The 16,227-nt window shown below is 35.7% G+C and overlaps 1 long non-coding RNA gene across 2 annotated transcripts; it reads right to left on the bottom strand.

Annotated features, from left to right (window-relative positions):
- Window positions 1-3,279: 3,279 nt before the first annotated feature.
- LOC127621360 (uncharacterized) lies at window positions 3,280-13,196 on the bottom strand. 2 transcript variants are annotated; one of them, XR_007967847.1, is made up of 3 exons: window positions 13,101-13,196; window positions 9,465-9,602; window positions 3,280-3,890 (listed from the first exon to the last, which is right to left on the bottom strand). It is a non-coding gene; the product is annotated as an uncharacterized LOC127621360 (long non-coding RNA). The 2 variants fall into 2 exon arrangements; XR_007967846.1 differs by lacking the exon at window positions 3,280-3,890 and adding an exon at window positions 9,120-9,369.
- Window positions 13,197-16,227: the final 3,031 nt, after the last annotated feature.

Raw genomic sequence — 16,227 nt, 5'->3', positions numbered from 1 at the left:
AAAAACCTTAGCATATATCAATAGCAAAATGTTTTGTATTTGAGTATTTATTTGCTTTAGTATGAATGTTTCATTTATAGTCATTTTTATAGTAATTGTCCCACATATGTTTGCTTTTAAGGCCCTTGTGTTGCTGGAATTGTTGGTTATAAGATGCCGCGCTACTGTCTGTTTGGAGACACAGTCAACACGGCCTCCCGAATGGAATCTACTAGCCTACGTATGTTTGTCTATTTGGTTTAGATGTGCAGTGTTTTTATATTTCAATGTCTGTTTTTATCTGTCCTGCACTGGTTGTCCTGGCTGTAGATGTCATGAATATTTTCACTTACTACATCACCATAGAGACCTCAAAAGACCTTGACAACATCATACTACAAATGTTATCAACTGAGCTCATCAAAGCCTTGATTTGTGTTTTGGCAAACCTGCAGAGTCTTTAATCTCGGGAATATCTTGTGACAGTTTCAGCTCTATTCCAATAGGACACTACATAGGATACGGTCAGGACTCTGCCATAGAAAGTGGTTGCCCAACTCATAAGTGGCTGAAATAAAACACGTGAATCTTAATGGTTATCCACATGCACCACAAATAGTGCTCCTCATGTGATGCACATGAGAGACACATTTAAAGTTGATTCCAATAGAGTTTGACATTAGCAAAGCATTTTTTATGCTTTGCACAATAGAGACACAAATCTGTCTGCTGGCCTTTATATATAACTTACTGAATCAAACTAAATTTGACCCCAGTGTCCACAGAACATCTGTCTGTATTAACATATTGTCATATATCCAAGTCTTATTAATTCATAAACATATGTAAATTTTATGTACACATTTCCAATTCCACTATTTGTCTGTGACATATAGTGTAAAGAACATGTTCAAACATGAAGCAGAGATCTTTTTTTTTACTTATATAATCTAATATATGCATCCATCAATATGATATGCAGGAATTCATAGATATATATGTCATATATTGTATGTCATAAATTAACACTATTTTGAAATGTTGCATGTAAGTATGTGACATATTTTTTATATCAGTAAAACCCATACCTACATCAAAATATATACAGTATTACTGTATTTTGCAAAATACACATGTTTACATGTATTGCCATATATCAGATACCATATATATTTTCACCCAACAAGGGAACATTACATTTTCTCCATCTGTTCTTCTAGCACAAAAGATTCATGCAAGCTCTGCTACATACCTGGCACTTATGAAGGACAATGCGTATGAGCTACAGTTACGGGGCGAGATTGAAGTGAAGGTGAGCATTCGTTTTGTAAAATGATAGACCTCAAGATGAATGGTTGTAATGAAATGTTGAAATCTACATATACCTGATGGATTATCTGATGTACTTTAGACCATCACTTTGATTTGACATTACTCAGTGGCGTGCACTGACCTCAGCAGACACAGGGGCGAATTGTTTCATTACTGGAAAAAATATCAAGTATTCTTAAAGGGGTAGTTCACCCAAAAATAAACACTCTGTCATCATTTACTCACCCTCATGCCATCCCAGATGTGTATGACTTTCTTTCTTCTGCAGGACACAAACAAAGACTTTTAGTAGAATATTTCAGATCTGTAGGTCCATACAATGCAAATTAATGGTGACCAGATCTTTGAAGCTCCAATAATTTCATAAAGGCCACATAAAAGTAATCCAAACAACTCCAGTGGTTAAATCCATGTCCTCAGAAGTGGTAAAACCTATTACATGGGTGATAAACAGATCAATATTTAAATCCATATTTACTGTAAATTGCCAATTTCACTTTTACTTCCACATTGTGAAAATGGAGATTCTGCCTAATTTAATACTTCAGTGATTTACAAGAAAATCTCATATTGACACATTATTAATATTATTATGAGATAATGAAGAGATTTTAATTTAATTTATTTTATTTTTTATAAATTGTATTAAATGTATTTAATATTAAATTTCCTGCCTTGTTCTGGGCTCGAGCCCATGCTGCCCCCTTCTTAGCACGCTAATGACTCCAAATAGTTTATTCAGATCAGAGGGTTTAAAACACTGTGTTTATGACGTGATGTTACAAAGTAAAACACTCCAAAAGCACCCGTCTGATGCATACGTACATACACATGTCCTTAGATTGAGTCTAGCTCGGACAAATTGACGGATTCAGATGCAAAATGGATTGCTGTAGGCCAATGGTAGACTTATGTTCAATGATATGGAAATAAACAATATATTGCCTTCTAAAGCCACTATTTGTGTTGATTAGTTAATGCTTTACTCATCTGCCACAGTGGTGTAATGTATTTTAATGATAATATATATATATACTGTATATTATATGTATAATTATTTAAACAAAATTGCAAAAATATAATTATAATATATTTAATTAATTTGAGCAAATATTGATGTATACAATTAATTGTGATTCATTTTAATTAATCAGCATATCATGCAATTAATTTGATAAAAAATGTATCTATTAAAAGCCTTGCTTATTGACCTTTATTCACAAAACTATTAACTCTTTGCCTGGTGCAATTAATGTTGCTCTAACACCACCCACGAAATGCAAGCAGTAAACTAAATATTCTTTTGAAAAGAGATGTGTAAACTTGTGAACTTCTATTTGTGGGTTCATATGGGATTGGAACAATATCAGGGTGAGTACATGGATGACAGAGTTTTTCTGATTGGCGAAACTATAACTTTAAGGGCTGTGTTTGATGTGGTTCTCAGGGGAAAGGAAAAATGAACACATATTGGTTGATCGGTCACAAAAACTACAGTGTTCAGAATGACAGTTTGGTGTGCCACTGGAACCCAAATATTGCAAGGAAGAAAAAGGCGCAAGCAGGGAGCAATCTGTCCATGGGGAATGTAAGTGTTCTTTTTTATACAATATATATAAAGTACAAACATTAAATGTTCCCATCATATGTTTACTACCCAAAATACATTATTGTATATAGTGTAAGAAAATATCACTGTTAAAACGATAGTCAGATAGACAGAATTTTTGGGGTGAACTATCCCTTGAAGCTTAGAATAAATTAATACAGCTTATTACACAGCTCCCTGGAATACGCGATTCTGAACGGTGAATGGCACCATCTAGCTGTCTGATTGAGACATAGCAGACTGGTCATCTTTGCGTCATCTTTCCTACTTCTCAGATCACTTTGTGATCTCTACAATTAAGCTAACAAAAAAACGTCTACTCAAATCAATGTTTCATTTCCATTTATTTATTTATTTGGCAAGTAGTCTTGTATATAAAGAGCACCCGGTTGGTCATTATTTACAAAATAAACAACAACAGAACTCTGATGCTAACCGGGGTGCAAATCAGCTGTTCAGCGATTTCTTTGTTCCCACATAATTACATAATTTCAATGCAAATCAGTATTTTATGTCCATTTATTTACTTATTTGGTATATAGCCGTGTACTAAGCAGGTTCCTGTAAAGTCAACCGGTTGTTATTGCAGAATAAACCCCTTCAGTGCGATACAAGACTTTACTTTTCCTGATCATCCTGTCAGGTTTGCTTTGCGATAACAACTGACAATACATTATCCCTTACGTATTTTCCAAATGTGCCACATTCAGTCCAGCATTACTGTACAGAGCACAGGTGACAGTATCACACCCGTCTCCCAGCCTGAGGTCCTGCCCAAACTGAAGGGGTCAGAGGTCAGCCTGTGTGTTTCTGCACAGGTGGAGAACCACGCAGGTAGCTTTGGGACGCTGGGCTCCATGGTGGGGGCGCTGCAAGGAGAGCAGGAGACTGAAGACAGGCCCTCAGACCAAGACAACGATAAAAGCTATCTGATTCCTGGTGCAGTGTCACACAGCTGAACTTCATTGTCCTGATGATCAAAACACAATGTACAGTACATTTTCTGTGGGATTATATAAGGTGAATGGATTTTTAGCTGGCGTTTTTATCCAAAGTGACAATAATAAATGAGAATAATTCAAGCAGATACAATTACCATATTCAGTTCAACTTATCAGAGTAATACAGCACTAGAGTTGAAGTTTGTTTATTATTATTGCTTTATTGCAAGTGTGTAAAGGATGGTGGTTAGTTAGTAATTTGCCACTGATAGAGGTGTGTTTTCTTCAGCCATGTTTTGAAGGTTACTGCTGTATTCACAAGACACAAAGAGACACAGTGAGTTAATTAGAATGTAAGTCTATGGGGTAGGTGTTCAGTAGGGTTTAAAAGCACTTGCATGAATTATTTTTGGGGTGGGAATTTCATGACACTAGTCTCATGTTAACACATACACTTTAAACACTTCCAATAGTCTTGAACTTTAAAAGTGTGTACAGTGATACTATTATTAGGCTCTATTTACTTCATTGTAACTGCATTTTTTGCTTTCTGTAAAATACTATGGGGTGAAATGCAGTTTCTTTGGTAATGGACTTTGAGCCACAAATGTTACCAATAGAGCTTAACATGTATTGGGCCCGGAATATTACTTTAACCACTTTTTAATCTTATCAAATTTGTAAATGGAGAGTAAGTCATTTACTCTCAAAGAAATGCTGCTTATTACTAGCCATCAATTGTTTTAAAAGTAGTATCAACTCTATCAGCTATCTGTTTTTGCTCCAGTAGGTTATTATACTACTTAAGAAAAGAAGAGGACTTAGTAACCAAGCATGTTTAGAGATTCCTGTGGGTCAGTCCAATGTGCAAATGTTTTTTTATTTCTTAGTAACCCTGATGGCTTTCTGTTATTGTTTCCTTCGCAGTTTTTGTAACTTTTCTTAGTCAAATTGAATGGAAAAAAAAGAAAATGTTCTATATGAATTCTGTGTAGTTTCCTTGAAAACACATTTTTAAAAATACATTTTAGTTCTGGAATGTTTAAGTAGACAGATTTCTTTGGTAGCAAATGTAAGTATTCATTTTATTAAACAGGTGCATTGACAGTGCTCCTTTAGAAAATGTTCTGTGCCTAGTTGTGTGTTAGGGAGATCCAGAGAAATAAGTCTGTAAAAACGGCTGCTAACTATCCATTATTATGCTTATGACTAGTAAAAGGCCCATATACTGTATCAGCTAGGCTGATAATTCAACAGATTTTGTGACATAATAACACAGGAAATCGGTGCGATAGTTCAAAAATGTTTTTCCACCAATAAAAAATAAAAAATTACATTAATAAACAATGTCCCAGAAATCGCAGTGTGACTGATTTTGCATTGATTTGATCTCTGGCTAGGGAGACACTACATAGAAGTGAAATAACACTTTTGGTTTAAAAACATAAATTATGCACTGAAAAAAAATGACTAGTAAGATTTACTTAATTTACAAATTACAAAATAAATTGTAATGGCATAAAATGATAACAAACGAAATTTCACGGACCACATCTCAAAGACCTCAAGATCGATAGATTTACACTCTACAATATCAGGAAGATAAGACCCTTCCTATCTGAACATGCCACACAACTGTTCGGTCAGTTGTTCAGTCACTTGTCATAACTAGACTGGACTATTGTAATGCTCATTGCAGGCCTTCCTGCATGTGCAATTAGACCTCTGCAAATGATCCAGAATGAAGCAGCACATCTGGCCTTTAATGAACCAAAGAGAGCACATGTTACACCACTCTTTGTCTCTCTCCACTGGCTGCCGGTTGATGCACGTATTAAATTCAAGGCTCTGATGCTGGCATACAGAACAGTAACTGGGTCTGCTCCAACATACATAAAATAATTTCTTCAGAGCTACACATCCACTAGATGCCTGCGGTAGGCTAAGGAACTTCGCCTTGTTGTACCAACACAAAAATGCACCAAAACACTTTCTCAGACTTTCAGCTTCATCATACCACATTGGTGGAATGACCTTCCCAACTCCATCCGTGAAGCTGACTCACTCTCTGTCTTCATAAAACTACTTATAACGCATCTTTTTCAAGAGCACTTAACTGTTCACTAAAATAAATAAATAAATAAATAGCTCTTGTATATGTTTTGAATACTATTATGATGCTAGAGAAACTTTGTAATATGGCACTTTTGTACCACTGTCTCCTTAAGATGATCCGCTTATGTTTTCCTCTTTTGTAAGTCGCTTTGGATAAAAGCCAAATGAATAAATGTAAATGAAATAAAGTTAATTAACTACACAACATTAAATTAATCAAATTGAGTGTTAACTAAAACATTTAAGTTAAAACAGTAACTTTTAGTAACAAATCTGATGTAGTAAAATTTAAATGAATATTTAACTACAACATCTACATTTTGAACTTGCCTTATAAGCACATGAATAATCATGTACCATAAAACACTGTATGAAAGCCTTCCACAGGGAAGCTTAATGCATGTTACAGTATGTGGTATATTAGACATCATGTGGTATAAACAAATAGAACAATAGAGTCAAAATACAGAGCTGTGCATTCAGACCACAACAATTGGTGCGCAAAACATGATGATTGTAACAATCATTTGAAAAAAAAAAATCATGAACAGCTAATTTTTTGAGTAGAATATGAACATCAAACTACACAAAACAAAAGTTACCAAATGTAACAACAAAGTCAACAATAAATACAGTGTAAATAAACTTGCAAACAGTGAAACCATGCAAGCTCCTTAATTATTCAAGCCCCGAAGGTAGGAACATCAGCTTCGAAAAATAAAGTAATATTTACTTACGTATTTTATGTTAGTGAAATTTACTCAAATTAGCAAATAAAGTTGTCTACTTTATATTATGACGACAACACACACTCATAAATAATATTTTCTTATAAGCTAGAACAATGAGTGTTTCATGTTTTAATTGAGTATAAATGTAGAATTTACTTTATATTTTTAAGTTCACGCTTACACTAACTTATTCAGTATAGAAAGTACTTAATATTTTCTGCTATATTTACTTCAACGCAAAATCATTTTTTTTAAGTGTGGTTATGCTTGGGTTCATGGTTTGGTTTTAGGGTTAAAAGTATGTTAATGTAATTATAACTCAAATGTTCCCAAAAATCGGACGTGTTGTGCACATCACATCAAGTCTTACCAGTTTGCACAATTTGATAGCAGAGATTGATTTAAGCAGACAAAACATTCAACCTCTTATCGCCAATTTTCCATGAGGTCTGTATCCAACGATATCCATACTTGGTTGGCCAGTTAAAAGAAGTGGTATTTCTCAAATCTAACGATAGCCTTGTCAACATAATAAATATTTTAATAAACAACGTAATATACACTTAATAAATATTATAATAATAAACTATCTTTTTTGACCACATTTTAGTAAATTTTCAGTCAAATTGACATAAAAAAGTGCATTTAATTTCAGTAATTTTTGGTATGTCTAATTTACCATTGTTAAATTGCTTATAATTTACTTATAATTAGTTTATCATCAGCGTTAAATTGGCCATTGGCCACCCTCCACTGTAGATATGGGTACTGAATATATCAGCTATTAAAAATAACTTGCATATATAATTCAGCCAATGGCAGACAGCTTTTTATGCCAATTAAAGCCTCAATATATCAGTTTTATAGGGATTGCACCTGGAATGTAAGTGAAATTAAAGGAGAAATGAAGCACCCAAACACTGTATGTGTAATTTCACCTTATTTTCTTGCAGTATCTTATGCCAGCACATCCTCAGCCAGACCCTCTAAGAATACTGAGCAAATCATCTCAATTAGCACAAGTGGCAGATAATGAGAGAGAAATCTAGCGAAAATTATGCATGATTAGGGACAGAGAAGCTCATATATAGAGGCTTTAAAATGACAAAGGCCTGCACCCAGAGCCATAGTGTTCCAGTTAAATGAAGGTTGGGGGTAATTACTTTGGCTGAGGCACAAGCCACTCGGGGTATAATAAAACACACACACACACACATTAAGCTTTATTTGGACTTTCAGTGCCAAACCAGTAGGGTAGTGGTTTAACCCTTGTGCGACCTTTGGGACATTTTTGTCTTTGTCATTTTTGTTAATGCCAATGGCATAACTTTTGCCAAAGGTGTGTATTTTGGGGGGAATTTTGATATTTCAACCTCAGTTCCTATAATACATCTATAATACACTGAGTATACAAAATAGTTAAGCTCAAGACCATAAGGACAAAAATTACCCCATTGAAACCCATTAAAACAGCAATATTTGATCCCAGTGCCATTAAAGCATAAAATCATGAATTCTATGATATTATGCCTTCATTCCAGAGCCCTGGCTTCAAAATTTTTTTTTTTTTATATATTCCACCAGATAGCACCATTTTTCTCATGTTTAGCCTATGGAGCAAATACATGTGTAAAGGGATTCAATGGAAAGGAGGAGGCGAGAAGTTGTGCAGTCTCCTCAAGGGACTGATTAAGACACAGTACATCCTGGGTGAAAGGGAGTGTTGATGGCTTGAGCGGGTCCTGATGCTGCGATACCGCGGCCTAAAAGTTGTACGTACTGCATGATATTTCTAGTGACAAACTTTCAAAGTCACTTAAGACTGTCCCAGTAATCACTAGTGGTCTCAAAGACAAGATTTTGTAAATCTAACAACACACTGACATTCTTCATTCAAGTCCAAATATCAAGATCTCCAAACATAAGATGTCCTAACAATTCAATGTTCTCAAAAACAGGTCTAAGCCACACTCAACATGACATACTGTACACAGAAAACCTAACCTAACTAATAACACAATTCCTAAAACTTCAGGTAAATTTAGTGTAAGTAACCCATAAAATTATTGGTATTTTTATTAGGGTAAAGATTTAAATTCCGTGCATCGCCATGGCCACTTGCAATCCCCATAGTTGTATGTGATCTCCTCTCCCGGACAGATGTTTCTTATTGCAAATAAACATAAATGAGGCTTTTCATCCACATGGATCATCTTAATTTTGCTGTTGGGGTTTATTTATATGGTCATTATTTACAAGTCTCGCAAGGGAACCGTCATCTCGGGTTCCATCAACACTGAACATAAAACAGTACATTTTAGGAGTATATTTCAAATCAGATATCAGAGGACCATTTATTATTGACATGATAATGGTCATTAATACAAGTTAATGGTCATTGCCAGTCTTTGAGGATCTATCAATGACATTTCCCACTGCCTCTTTTTAAACAAGGACTGTATTTACACACAGTCTAATGTACAAATATCAAATACTTGGACATACCAAAGGAGATTTCCATTGTAACAGAATTCGAACATGAAGACTTTGAGGGGATCATGATATATTCTTTGCCTTCGCACACATTCTTCTTTGCTTATGAGTTCACCTGTGTATTCCAACAGGAAGACCCTTTATCAAACTCAACTGAACACACCTCTCCCTAATCAATATAGAACAATAATGTAAATATATTATATTCCTGAGCACATTTTATTAACCAAATCCATCTGAACCCAAACTGAAGTGTTAACTCACCTTTAAAGTCATTGATGAATCTGTCCTCAAGGCCATCCTTGTCTTTATTCTTTAAAGTAAACTGTATAGACTCCTCCTGTGGTTTTAGGATTTCTCTTTTGCCATTTCATTTCTGCCATTATTTACTGTGGCTCTGATCTACCAGAAAAGAACACACTCTTCAAAATAATGACTAGTACATGTCATTTTATATGAAATAATATTCAATAGGTTTGTTTACTGTATAAGCATAAAATACCTGCAGTTTCATTGGAATAGACACTATTTTATTACATATTCATCTCTATTCACTAATAACAGTAACATCACAATAGACAGAGCGTAATAATGTAATAATAATGGTACTCTAGATGCTCCAGGAACGTCGGGCCTCACCCCAGAGAAATCTCAAGTCACACGAGCCCCAGCAGCCTCCACAACTCATGCTAGCTGCTTTCTGACAGTTCAAAGAGCTCAGTTTAAATTACATGTTAAGCACAAACATCAAAAATTGCCCACAAGCTCTTATAAAATGAATAAACTGTGTATAGTATAATTTACCTCTGACTAACAGCAGGTTTGGCCATCCTCACAGATGTCTTCTCTTAATGATGAGCTTATCTCCCGGGCCAAACCGAATCGCTGAAGATATTTAGTTCAGATTTTTATCTTATGGAAAGAAATTGGTACTTTTATTCACCAAAGTGGCATTCAACTGATCACAATGTATAGTCAGGACATTAATAACGTGAACAATTACTATTACAATATGAAAGAAATGTCAGAATTTCTTAAACTACTTCAAAGTGTTCTCATAAAAAAATTCTCCTGTCATGGACTGTTCACCCCACTTCTTCCGGTTTCCACACTCGTGCTCAATCACCTGAATACTAGTTTCTCCTGTGCTGTTTGGACTCTATTTATATCCTGCCTGTTCACTTCTGACTTGTTGTTGGTTATTTGATGTTGTTATCCTATGCTTAGCTAACTCCTTAGAAAACCTATTGAATTACTAGCATTTGTTCTCGTGTTTGTTTTTTCCCTGCCCTGCTCCGTCTGTTTGTTTATTGGACTTATCTTTTTTGGCTCTGACTTCGGACTGTGTTTTAACCTCGCTTCTCTGGATTTGCCCTCAGCGTTTTGGATTCTGTAATTAAACCTGTTTCTGCATTTGAATCCATCTCATCCTGTTTCCATCATTCCTCCACATGCAGCAATGACAGCTTTGCAGATCCTTGTTATTCTTGCTGTCAGTTTGTCCTGATACTCAGGTGACATTTCACCCCCACTTTTCCTGTAGCACTTGCCATAGATGTGGCTGTCTTGTCGGGCACTTCTCACGCACCTTACAGTCTAGCTGATCCCACAAAAGCTCAATGGGGTTAAGATCCGTAACACTCTTTTCCAATGATCTGTTGTCCAATGTCTGTGTTTCTTTTTCTTTTTCAATTTCAAAAGTTACTTTTTCTTTGCAATTCATCACATAAGACCTGCACCCCGAGTCAACTATTTACTGTTGTACATGAAACTGGTGTTGAGCGGGTAGAATTCAATGAAGCTGTCAGCTGAGGACATGTGAGACTCTAGTACTTATCTACAGTAGAGATATGTACTTATCCTCTTGTTTAGTTGTTCATGTCACATTACCATCCACATCCCTTTCTGTCCTTATTAGAGCCAGTTGTCCTTTGTCTTTGAAGACTGTAGTCTACACCTTTGTCTGAAATCTTCAGTTTTTTGGTCATTTCAAGCATTGTATAGCCTTCATTCCTCAAAACAATGATTGACTGTCAAGTTTCTAAAGAAAGCTGGAAAAGCTTTTGGACATTTTTGACCTAATATTGACCTTAAGACATGCCAGTCTATTGCATACTGTAGCAACTCAAAAACAAACACAAAGACAACGTTAAGATTAATTTAACGAGCCAAATAGCTTTCAGCTGTGTTTGATATAATGGCAAGTGATTTTCTAGTTCCAAATGATCAATTTAGCATCAAGGATAAGGTGTTTGAGAGATGGTTGCTGGAAATGGGGCCTGTCTAGATTTGTTTTCAAATATTGATGCTGCTGTTTTTTCATCAGTTATGCCCTGACTATACATTGTGATCAGTTTAATGCCGCTTTGGTGAATTAAAGAACCAATTACATTCTGAAACAGCAAAATCTGTACATTATTCCAAACGTTTGGCCACCATATACTGTATATATAATATTTACTTTTAAATATTTGTGATTAAACAGTAACTTACTGGCAAATGAGCTAATTGTCTATATATATTATTATTATATTAAAAAGTCCTCTAAATTTACACAAACATGATGTATAACCGATTTAACTTCACTATGCACTCCTATCAACATCTGAAAATTAACCTGTAATTATAAATAAATTGACTTACAGTTAATTACAGTTAAACCATGAGCAGATTTTTTTTTTCCTGGGGTTCTTACTGGGGAAACTAATGTGGGTGGGAGCTCTGCCGAAGCTCTGGCTTCAGTCATTTTAGACCCTGTTTACAGCTGGTAATAAGACACGTCTCGGATGATCAGATCACAAAGGTCAGCACTAAATATAGTTGTAAATGGGGTGCAAGTTGTTTTGTGATTGGATCACAAAAACACATACTCCTTGCATTTAAGGTTTAAAATGGCATCCAGATGTGTCCTTGACAGCAGCGAAGCACCACGTGGTACCTCTCACCAGTCAATCATCCGCCTAACAAAATATTAAACTTTTGAGTGGATTTAAAAGGAAATTACCATCCGATCGTAAAACTTGAAAAAGCGATTACATACCCAAGTATGAGAACTTCACAGATCTTCCTCAGTGTGTCTGTCTGATTTGAACAAGCAGGGTGACAAGCACACACATCTGAAGCTGCACTAACACATTTACTCCACTAAAACAACCAATAATTTTACTCTAAATTTTGCGTTTGTGCTTAGATTACATCTCAGCTGCATCTGGGAGAAAACGTTTTTGTTCATGCTGTCTTTGTCTTTATAAATTTTTTTGCAGTTTAATATCATTCAGTAACACACTGATATAGTGATTAATTTATGTCCTCATGAAATCATACACACTCTCCTCAAAATCCCAACACCGCAATGAAAGAACGAATGGACGAACACAGCAACAATGGCTGTGTTTACTTGACAATGGAAGTAACGCCCACATTTCGCGCTAAGCATCACAGGACGTAGGAAAAATGTGGATAAAGTACTTGCATGGCTCTATGTCGCTTTGATATTGGTCTACTACAGTAGTTCTCAAATTTGTCTATGCTGAAAGAAGCCCCACCCATTGCCACCATTGACCTGCCAATCAGAGGTCCTGAAAAAAACACAGCGTGTATTTTGTGCAATTTTTTATGACTTAGGTGTTGTACTGGGTCCTGGCTACAAAGGTGTCCTTTTGAGCTCCGCGTTAACGCCGTAGTATGTATGTAGTTCTCCGGTTTACAGTATATGACCAATAACAAAAGGACTTACCGCAAAAACGCGGGAGGGTGCTCCTGTTGGTACTCCTATCATTATGAGGACTCTACATAGACATAATGATTTTTATACTGTACAAACTATATATTCTATCCCCTAATCCCTAAACTTAATCCTCACAAAAAACTTTCTGCATTTAAAAACTTTTAGTAACTCACCTCAATCCGGGTTGAGACCGTCAACCCTTAAACCTGGCTTGTTGAGTGCATTACCGCAGAGACATAGCACATGTGGAGGCTTCACGCTATTCTCCGTGGCATCCATGCACAACTCACCATGTGCCCCACTGAGAGCGAACCACATTATTGTGACCACGAGGAGGTTACCCAATGTGACGCAACCCTTCCTAGCAACCGGACCAATTTGTTTACTTAGGAAACCTGTACGCCCTGGATTTGAACTTGTGACTCCAGGGGTGGTAGTCAGCATCTTTTCTCACTGAGCTACCCAGGCAATTTAGCAATTAGAATTATGGGGACATTACAAATTTCCTCATAAGCCACATTTATAGCACAATAGCCACTTAATTACTAGTTTGTAACCTAACAAAATGTCCTTGTAAACCACAAAAACCAACTCTCTCTCTCTCTCTCTCTCTCTCTCTCACACACACACACACACACACACACACACACACACACACACACACACACACACACACACACACGCACACACACGTACACACACACACAGCAAAAGCAAAGCTGCACTAGGACTGCATGAATGCATATTGAATGTGTTCAATTTCTACTTGTTAAGTTTAGTATGAGCTGTCTCTATAAGGGCTCTCAACAGAATCATAACTGACTACAGTCATTTAAGGGTGAGAAAAATCTGCTGTAAAAAGAGCAAAAGGTTTTATCAGTAGGTTTGGTTTACAAATATTAGGCACAGAATAAATTGGACCAGATATTTGTATATTTACTTTAATTTGTTTATTTACAGTAAGGCATTTCATAATGCCAAATGGCACTTTATGTGTTACCAACATATCAAAGGTTCACCTTTTACATGTTTGAGAGTTTGACCACAGGGAGGAGCCATTATACCAAATTTCCCACATCACATTAGTTTTGTTAACTGCCCATTGGGAGAAGAAAATACAAATTAGATCTCTTTAATCTCAGATGTTTCTCCTGAGAAAATGATCTTGGTAGTTTGGGGGTTTGAGGATTGAGGAAATTATATTTTTTGGTAAGACTACTTCCATACATCTTAAATTGTTCAATGTGCAATGTTTATGCCAATGTATTACATAGAAAGCAGAAAAAAATACAGCAATAAAAAAACATCAATAATTATCAAGCTGGTTACATCATTTGACTCCGAGCTGGATTCTTGTCCTGAACTAGCTCAATCCAGCCAGCACTAGACATCGGAACATAATGCAAATATACCAACAGGTGCATTTCTCGAGCAATCATTTGGGCTCTATTTCTGTCCTTGACTGGTTTAGTGTTACGTAATATCAATCAGATCCTGCAGAATTTGTACAAACATTTGTTGTGTGTTTGCATGATGTGCTGGATTAACTGGTGTTTGAATTGTTTGGTGCAAATAGATACCCTGCAAAACTTTGGACATCAACTGAATAATATTACAAGGAAAATCTCTCAGTGAGATGAAGGGGATCTCAAAGCAACCAGTTGAACTGTGCTTCTTTAATACACTTGACTTAGCTCTTCACACTAAAGTGCAATCTAGTTAAAAGGGTGTTTGTCAAGAATTTCAAGCATTGTACAGACAATTAGATTTGACTGAATCAATACTGAGGGCATAACCTTGAAATTGAGAGGCAAATGCTTTGTGGAGAGGCATTGGACCGTAATGTATAACACGAACACAAATAAATATGTTACGCATTTTATAATAGGAGATGACTGTTGAGTTTTTTACTGGTATTACTAGTTGTGTGGTTTACAATGCTTTGGTTGTACTGGAATACTACTGAAAATTGCACAGTATACACATTTGTTCAAATTTAGCCATAATTCCACAATTCATTTTCTGTATCAATTTACTTTAATGTTATCTTTGTTAAGGGTTTTAAAAAGAGGATCATTATTGACTAATACATCATTTATAAATGTAATATAAATCATTTATATGCAGTTATAACAACATTAATAAAAAGAGGCGATGTAATACCTGTAAAATAGTGAGCAAATTATGTTAGTAAAATAAATACACTCACACATACTTATATTAATCAAAAACATAAAATGGCTTCATTGATGAGTTATGTAACAATGCAGCAAAAATATATAATAATAGTGAAATTAAAGAAGAGAGTACGTCATTTTGCTAGAGTCCGCTTTATATTCATTAATGAAATGTCTTGAATCACTTGTAATGTCACTTTCCTAGCGGTGACCCAACCGCCTAGTCCTAGTTACCTAAAGTCCTCTGCAAAACCTATTTTCAGGTCTTCATACTCATTCACAGCATATATCATATAATAAAGCCTGATGACCATTAAACCATACTGAACTTTATGTACAAAGCTTTCTAATGTTGGTAACTCTTTAAAAAAATCTTTATATATTTCCACTTCACATTAAGGTAGATTTTCAAAGGTTACTAATGATGAATAATTGTTATAAAGCATTTATTATATTTAAGGTAAAATGGCTCACTATTTGGCATAGTTTGACTAAAGTCCCTCTTTTTATTCATGCCATCATAACCAAATATTTATAATATATTTATAATGCATTTATAAATGATTTATTAGTCATTAATGTACATCTTTATAAACCCTTAACAAAGGGAACATTCATGTAAAGTGTTACAAACTTGTCAAACAGTAGTAGCCTATCCTACATTGTTGTCACATGATGTAATTTCATTGCTTATGAGAGTAGCATCCAGTTTTCAGCTTGGCTATTTAATGACGCCATAGACAACAACATTAACTCTATTATACAGCTCCACGATTAACCTCTGCATCACATTTCAGTGAATGAGGGGCTTAGAAGTCAAGCTGACAAGCATCTCAAGCGCCCTCCCTCTGCAGCCCATGTCACCCACACTCACTTGTCTGGAGGTGTGGAAGCTGGCAGAATCATTATTGGAAATGACTTTGTTCACATTCCAGCAGATAATGTGGCCGTCACGCGGGCAGACGCCACCATGAAAGCTTCCCGGCCAGACCTGCCACCTCAGAGAGCAGGAAGAGCCTCTTCTCACCCCACACTGACAATCATATAATCCACAGATGATTATGAGACTCTTAAGCGACTTACTGCATCCCATCCTCATTCAATAGTCTGGTGGGTAATTTCT

The sequence above is a fragment of the Xyrauchen texanus genome, chromosome 27 (assembly GCF_025860055.1).
Source record: "Xyrauchen texanus isolate HMW12.3.18 chromosome 27, RBS_HiC_50CHRs, whole genome shotgun sequence".
Lineage (NCBI taxonomy): Eukaryota > Metazoa > Chordata > Actinopteri > Cypriniformes > Catostomidae > Xyrauchen > Xyrauchen texanus.
Note: the sequence above shows the minus strand (reverse complement) of the source record. Positions and strands in the feature narration are given on the sequence as shown.